This window comes from Phascolarctos cinereus, unplaced genomic scaffold, assembly GCF_003287225.1.
Source record: "Phascolarctos cinereus isolate Bilbo 61053 unplaced genomic scaffold, phaCin_HiC Scaffold_726;HRSCAF=1367, whole genome shotgun sequence".
Taxonomy (NCBI): domain Eukaryota; kingdom Metazoa; phylum Chordata; class Mammalia; order Diprotodontia; family Phascolarctidae; genus Phascolarctos; species Phascolarctos cinereus.
In genome coordinates, this window is record NW_027556098.1 from 318,057,070 (window position 1) to 318,064,177 (window position 7,108).

Here is a 7,108-nt window from a genome sequence, read left to right on the forward strand (position 1 = left end):
TTGTCTTTGCCTTATCACTAGATGACCCAGAGTGGGTGGTATGTGAACCCTCACAGTGTTTCCCAAGAACAGGTGACAAAATGAACATCCTGGGAAAACTGATAGAACCTGCTTCCAGGAATTCTGTCTTTACAAATAGGCAAAGTACATGGTCCTTACCCGGCATGATTCCAGGGATACCAGGAAGACCTCTTCCTACTCCCATAGAATCTTAGATTTTAGCATCATGGAGTTATAGAATCTTGAAATCATAGAACTGAACACTTACTAATCACCTATGGTGTTCAGAACCCTGAAAGAGGGCTTGGAGGAGATAAAAGGTTGAATAAGATATTATCTTTGCTCTCATGGAGCCTACCATCTAGGAGGAAGATAAGACTTAGGCAAAGACAAAATAAAACTAAGTCTTTGAGTGCATAAGAGAAATATAAAATGTTGTCCAAGGTCAAAGGAGAGGAGGATCTGGAGGGAGCCGGGTGAGCTGTTAGCCAGGGACAGTGAATCAAATAATTTATTTAGGGCTTTGAGTGTACGAGGGGGAGTAGTAGGAAATAAAGCTAGAAAGGCAGATCTGAGTCAGAGGATGGAAGACCTTGAATGCCACACTGAGGAAACAATTAGTTTTTGTCTAATACGCAATGGAGAACCAATGGAGGCAAAGGGCAGGGCGGGGGAGAAGATGAGGGGGAAGGTGTTTAATCAGGGAAAGAATGAGATTAGAGCTAAGCTTTGGGAAGCTATGCCTGATGGCACCTGCAGGATAGATTGGAGTGGAACACACTGGAGACAGGGAGATCAGTTTAATTCAATTCAACAAATGTTCATGCTCAAGGCATGGTGCCAGTCAAGTCAACAAGCATTTGTTAAGCATTTACAATTTCCCAGGCACTGTGCTAAATTGGGGATACAAAGAAAAGCAAAAATAATCCCTGCCCTCAAGAAGCTTACATACAAACAGCTACCATGCATCAGATTGGAGACTCTTATAATAGTCAAGAGGCAGTGAGGGCCTGCCCTAGGGCAGTGTCTATGTTAATGAAGAGAATGGAGGGCTTCCTCAGAGGCCAGTGAAGAGAGAAACCGAGTGGACCTGTGAATGGATAAATAAGAAAAAGGAAAAGCACTAATGTCATCAGCAGGCCTGCCTCCTCCTGGGCTTTTCTCTCTTCTCATCTCTTCTTCCTCCCCTACAGATCTGGGCCTGGGGCCAGGCTCAGGAGGTAAATTTCCTGGCAGACGGAAAAGAAAATGTTTTTGATGTCCTCTATGCCTAGAATGTCCTCCCTCCTCTTTTTCCACCTGTTGAAGTCCATCTCCAACCTCTAAGGCCCAATTCCAAGGCCATTTTCTCCAGGAAGTTATCTTTAATCCCTTTAAGCTCTTACATGGTCTGTGGTTCACCCCTCTCTAATGTATTTCCATAATATTGTATACTATAGGCATCTGTTTGTGTCTTATTCCTCAACAGACTATGAGTTCCATAAGACCAGGGGCTCTGAATTGCTCCCAGGAACCAGAACAGAGTAAATGCTTTAAATAAATGCTTGTTACACTAAATTGAATGCAAAGAGATAAGAGAAGATGGGGGCATAGACCCATGAACTGTTTTCTGGTCAATCCCTGATATACATATAGAGAGAGCCCTGGACTGAATGCCATGTTCAGGGAACAGCAAGCAATAGACAAAGAGAAAGAGATGGTAGATAAAAAGATAGATATATACATACATACATACATGCATGCATACATATGTGGAGAGAAAGACGGTAACAAGATAGAGGAAGATAGATAGATATACATATATATACATATATGTATATACATACATACATACATACATACATGTTGTTATTGTTGTCCTTCAATCTTTTCAGTCATATCTGACTTTTCATGACCCCATTTGGGGTTTTCTTGGCAAAGACACTAGAGTGGTTTGCCATTTCCTTCTCCAACTCATTTTACAGATGGAAAAACAGAGGCAAACAGTAATAAGTGACTTAACCAGGGTCACACAGCTAGTAAGTATCTGAGGCCAAATTTGAACTCGGGTATTACTGCCTCTAGGCCTGGTGCTCTATCTTCTGGGTCATCTAACTGCCCACATACATATATACATAAATATATATAGAGAGAAAGATGATAAAGAAGTAGGAAGAGGAAGATACATATACAAACATATGGGGGGGGATAGGTATGTTTTTAGATGTAGTTATGTGTAAGCCTTATAGAGAAAGATCCCTGGACTAAATGATATGTAGAGGGAAGAACAAACAGACGAGTTTGGCTGGAACACAGAGTACATGAGGAGGAGTAATGTGAGCTCTCTTTGGAGAGATAGGTTGGTGCCTAAATGCTTGTTGAATGAATGAATGTCTTACAATACATATGAGGAATTAGAATCCCCAGCTTTCTCCAAAGCAAGCTCAGGTGTCAGTCACCTGCTACATGAAGCTTTTCCTCATCCCTGCAGTCTTTCCCTCTTCGAGTAACTTGGTATACCTCTGCAAGTCCCTTTTATTTTCCCCTAGTAGAACTGGGGCTCCCTGAAGGCAGAGACTGTTAAGTGTTTTTGGTTTTGTGTCCCCAGCAAGGAAGGGCTGCCTCTTACTCAGAGAGCAGAGCAAAGGAGAGGATGAGTGGAGACACAGTTGAAGGAATGGCGTAGTGGACAGGAGGCGAGATGGCCCTGGCCTTTTTAGTATATTAGGAGGTGAGGTCATCTGAGGAAAGAGAGTGATCAGAGTTGGAGTGTCATCAGGGTCTTTAGTAAAGAGAAGAAGGTTAATGTGCACAGCATGGTAGTCAATCCCCAAAGGATAAAAAGCTTGCTGTGTGGTCCTAAGGGTCCAGTTGTATGGAACATGGAAAGAACCCTGGAGCTGGAGTCAGAAGAAGGGTTCAAATATTGGCTCTGCCTCTTACTATTTATTTGACCTGGGGTAAATCACTTAACCTCTTGGGACGTACTTTCACAGAGTAACAAGGGACTGGCCAATGGGCCCAGTCTTCATGAAGATATGCAGAGTGTTCAGCTAATACAATCTTCCCTTAGACTTTGGAGCACTTTCCCACATTCTGTAGCTGGTTCCAGTATGCCAGCCATGTGATAAAGAAGAGATTTTTTTTAAAATTGACTGTGTGGCCAGAACTTGCGCTGGGAAGCATTCAAAAGGATCTCTTTCTTCCTGGGTGGTAGAGTTCTGGTGGGAGGACAGACAATGTCATAAGGGAAAAGGCTTCAGGCCCTCCTTATCTGTGACCAACATGTGGCCTGTGGAGGTGGGATTTGGTTATAAGCCTTGGTGTTCATTCTTTCATTTCAAGCAAAAGAGATTAGAGATAGAAGTCTAGGAGTGAAGCCATGTCACATTTCACAACCAATAAGTCCAGCTTTGAGGCCCCAAGGAGTGAGGAGCAACCTTTGGGATCCAGCCTCAAAGCTAAAAAATGATTTATCCAGCAACAATGTAGTTTTTAGATGTGAATTTGGTGGGCCAATGCTATGTGGGAAGTGTATTAAATCTGAGTCCATTCTCCCGAGAGACCAAAGTGGCAAAAAGGGGAGAATACACACACACACACACACACACACACACACACACACACACACACACACACACAATTAGATGTTGGGGGGACACATATTTATACTTGTGATCTTGCTGTATCTTCAAAATAAATATCCTTATGTAAAAGCTACTTGATGTTAACTGGATAAATGGAACTGGGGTATTAATTAATGGCAAGTAAAAGTGGGAGGAACTCCTATTGTTTCTAATTCTTCCTTACAACATCACTACTGTGAAAATATGTTTAATAGGAATGTATATGTATAGCTATATCAGATTGCGAGCCATCTTGGGAAAGGAAGGGGAGAAAAATTTAAAACTCAAAAGCTTAAGGAAGTAATTGTTTATAAATCGAAATAAATTAATAAAGAAGTAGGAGGAACACATTAGATTTGAGAATCAAGCTGATAGCATTCCAGAAAGACACTTTCAACACCTCAAGGGTACCCCTGGAACCCTGAGAAAAAGAGATGTAGCCAGCCTGGCTCTTTGAGAGTGAAGTCAGAACAATAACTGCAATAGAATCACAGAATTTCAGAACTGAAAGGGATCTTAGTGGTCATCCAGCCAACTGATTGTTGTTTAGTCATTTTTCAGTGGTATCCGACTCTTCATGTCTCCATTTGGAGTTTTCTTAGCAAAGAACTGGAGTGCTTTGCCATTTCCTTCTCCACCTCATTTTATTGATGAGGAAACTGAGGCAAACAGGGTTAAATGACTTGCCCAGAGTCACATAGCTAGTAAGTGTCTGAGATCAGATTTAAACTCAGGTCCACTTGATTCCAGACCTGGTTCTCTATCCACTGTGCCACCTAGATGCCCAACCCAATCAATATCTGAAAACAAATCTCTTCTACAATATCCTCAACAAGTGTCCCTTAAGCCTTGTCCCGAGAGCTTCCTCCATCTCTCCCTATTTAATCCATCCTGTCTCTTTGCTTCTAAGCAGGTCCAGGTCTTCTCCATCCTTAGAAAACCTTCATTTAATGCTACTTTGTCCTCAGAATTCTTATGCCTTCCATTGACAAAGTCCTAGGAAGAATTATCCTCACTTGCTGTCTTCACTTTCTCATTTTTTGCATTAGCAGCTAGTTAGTTCTGCCTTTTAGATTAGTATTTATTGGCTGAATTATGTATAAACTATTAGTTCTGGTATTGGTCCCTCTTCTGTTGCTGCTCAATTACTATCGCCAGGAGAACTAAAGAATGAAAATGCTGCTTGACTTGCAGCAGGCGTTTCATGGACAGCCTTCTTCAATCCTTTAGTGTCATAGTGGGAATCTGGTCCTTTGACTCTTGCACAGGCTGCACAGCAAATGTTGGGTAAGATTTCAATAGGTTCCTTAAACACGACCCTGAAAGAGTTAGCTGTCCCATCACAACTCAATCCGATATCATTTTGTCCCAGTATTTTTTTGTTTTCATGTTCAATTATCTGTATATTCACTTGACATACAAATAGAACCATACAGCCCAAATGCCACTAGAGAGATTCTTCTATTAACTGTGTACCTCATTTGGTCCTTGTTCCACTGTAACCCCAAGGACTCTCTACTTGCTGGAACTGATGTTGCATTCTTTTCCCCTGGGGCAGCACTTTGGCCAATCAATGTATTCAGCTCGGGTTTTAGGATTGCCCACAAAACGAAGAGAGAAATTTACTGCTTCTTGGTCTAATAAAGTTCTAGATTGAGTTGGACCTGCAGTGCATTCCTCAATGGTCATCAGTGGGAAGTGGATTTATGAGAGCATTTTTCCTAGCATCTTCTGTTTGTTTGCAAAAGTTACTGGCAACTGCTGCCTCTGACATTCAGCTTCTGCCCAGAGAGCGACTGTTCTAAAGAGTCAACTTTCTCAAATACTCAAATGTCTCTTTCCAGAGAAGCACATAATATGTCTCAATGAGAACCATAAGGGATTATCTGCCCTAAGACGTTTGGTGAGGAAATCCACACAAAGTGCTTCTAAAGCCAGAACTGTCGTGTGTGTGTGTGTGTGTGTGTGTGTATGTGTGTGTGTGTGTATGTGTGTGTATGTGTGTATGTGTGTGTGTGTGTGTATGTGTGTGTGTGTGTGTGTGTGTGTGTGTGTGTGTGTGTGTGTGTGTGTGTGTTAGCAGTCTAAAGAGTTGTCGTGACTGTTTCTGGAGCAATCTGAACTTCAGCTGAATAAGGAAACCTCAACATGGCAAGAGGTGTACAGGAATTAAAGCAGAGGGGTTCAAATGTCAATTTTGTCACTTGTTGACTGTAACCTTGGTCACTTTACCTCCTGGACCTCAGGTACTTTATCGCCTAAAAAACAGGTAACGCAAAGGTCAAAGGTTCTAGAGAAATACAAGAGGATTTGTACACAAGCCCAAAGCTGGGAAAAAAGCTTCTCCCCTCTCCCACCGACAAACACCCCCACCCTCCCACTCACTTTTTAACCCCTTACAATCTGGTTTCTGACCCTATCATTCTTTTTTTTAAAAATTATTCATTTATTTTTAGTTTTCACCATTCACCTTCATAAAATTTTGAATTTTAAATTTTCTCTCCCTCCTTCCCCTCTCCCCTCCCCAAGATGGCATGAATTCTGATATAGGCCATACATGTACAGTCATATTAAACATATTTCCACATTAGTCTGACTCTTCCATTCTGCTGAACCCTTACTAACCAGTAGGCTCGAGCATCAAATCTCACAGCCTCTCAACATTTCTCATTTCTTTTATTTCTCTCTTTTGATACCGTCAGCCACCCCCTCTTCTAAATTTCTCTCCTTTCCTGCTTCTGTGACAGTACTATCTGCTGAGTCTCCTTCTATCCACCAGAAGGATCTTTCCCAGTCTCATCTATGAACCATCACCCATCTAGCATGTAAAGGTGAGTGTCCCCCAAGCCTCCAGATCAGTCCCTCTTCTCTTCTCAACCTACCCTCTAAATCTTAGGGATTACATCCAACCCAATAGATGCAATTACTATTTCTACCCAAGTGATTCTCAAACCTATATATTCACTGCCCTAATCTCTTTACTGAATTCTATTCCTGTATCACCACCTGCGTGCTGGACATTTCCAAATGAAAGTTCTGCCAACATCTCAAATTCCACATACTCACCAACTTCCTCCCTTGAGCCATCCTTCCTCTGAACTTCCCTGTTTCTATTGAGGGAATGTCATTTCCCCTGATTACCTAGGTTTGTAACCTCAGACTCATCCTTGAGTCTTCTCTCCTCCTGCCCCATGTCCCATCAGTTGTCAGGACCAAAACATTCTATCTCTACAACATCTCTCTCCTCTGTCCCCTTCTCTCCACTCACAGTCACCCCTTCTCACTTATGCTACTGCAACCGAGGTCTCTGTTTCTAGTCTCTCTAATCCTAAGGCACAGGCCTAACCACGATATTTCTTTGCTCGGAAACATTCAATGGTTCCCTATTGCCTCTAGGATAAAATAAAAATGAAAATTCCTCAGCCTGGAAGTTAAGATTTTTTAGTCTGTCTCTAGCCTTCCTTTTCAAGGTTTATTTCCTATTACTACCCTTTAAGTACTCT

At 41.9% G+C, this 7,108-nt stretch overlaps 1 pseudogene; it reads right to left on the minus strand.

The window, feature by feature from the left end:
• Positions 1-4,698: 4,698 nt before the first annotated feature.
• On the minus strand, positions 4,699-6,798 carry LOC110210717 (BTB/POZ domain-containing protein 1 pseudogene; annotated as a pseudogene).
• Between the last annotated feature and the right edge of the window lie 310 nt (positions 6,799-7,108).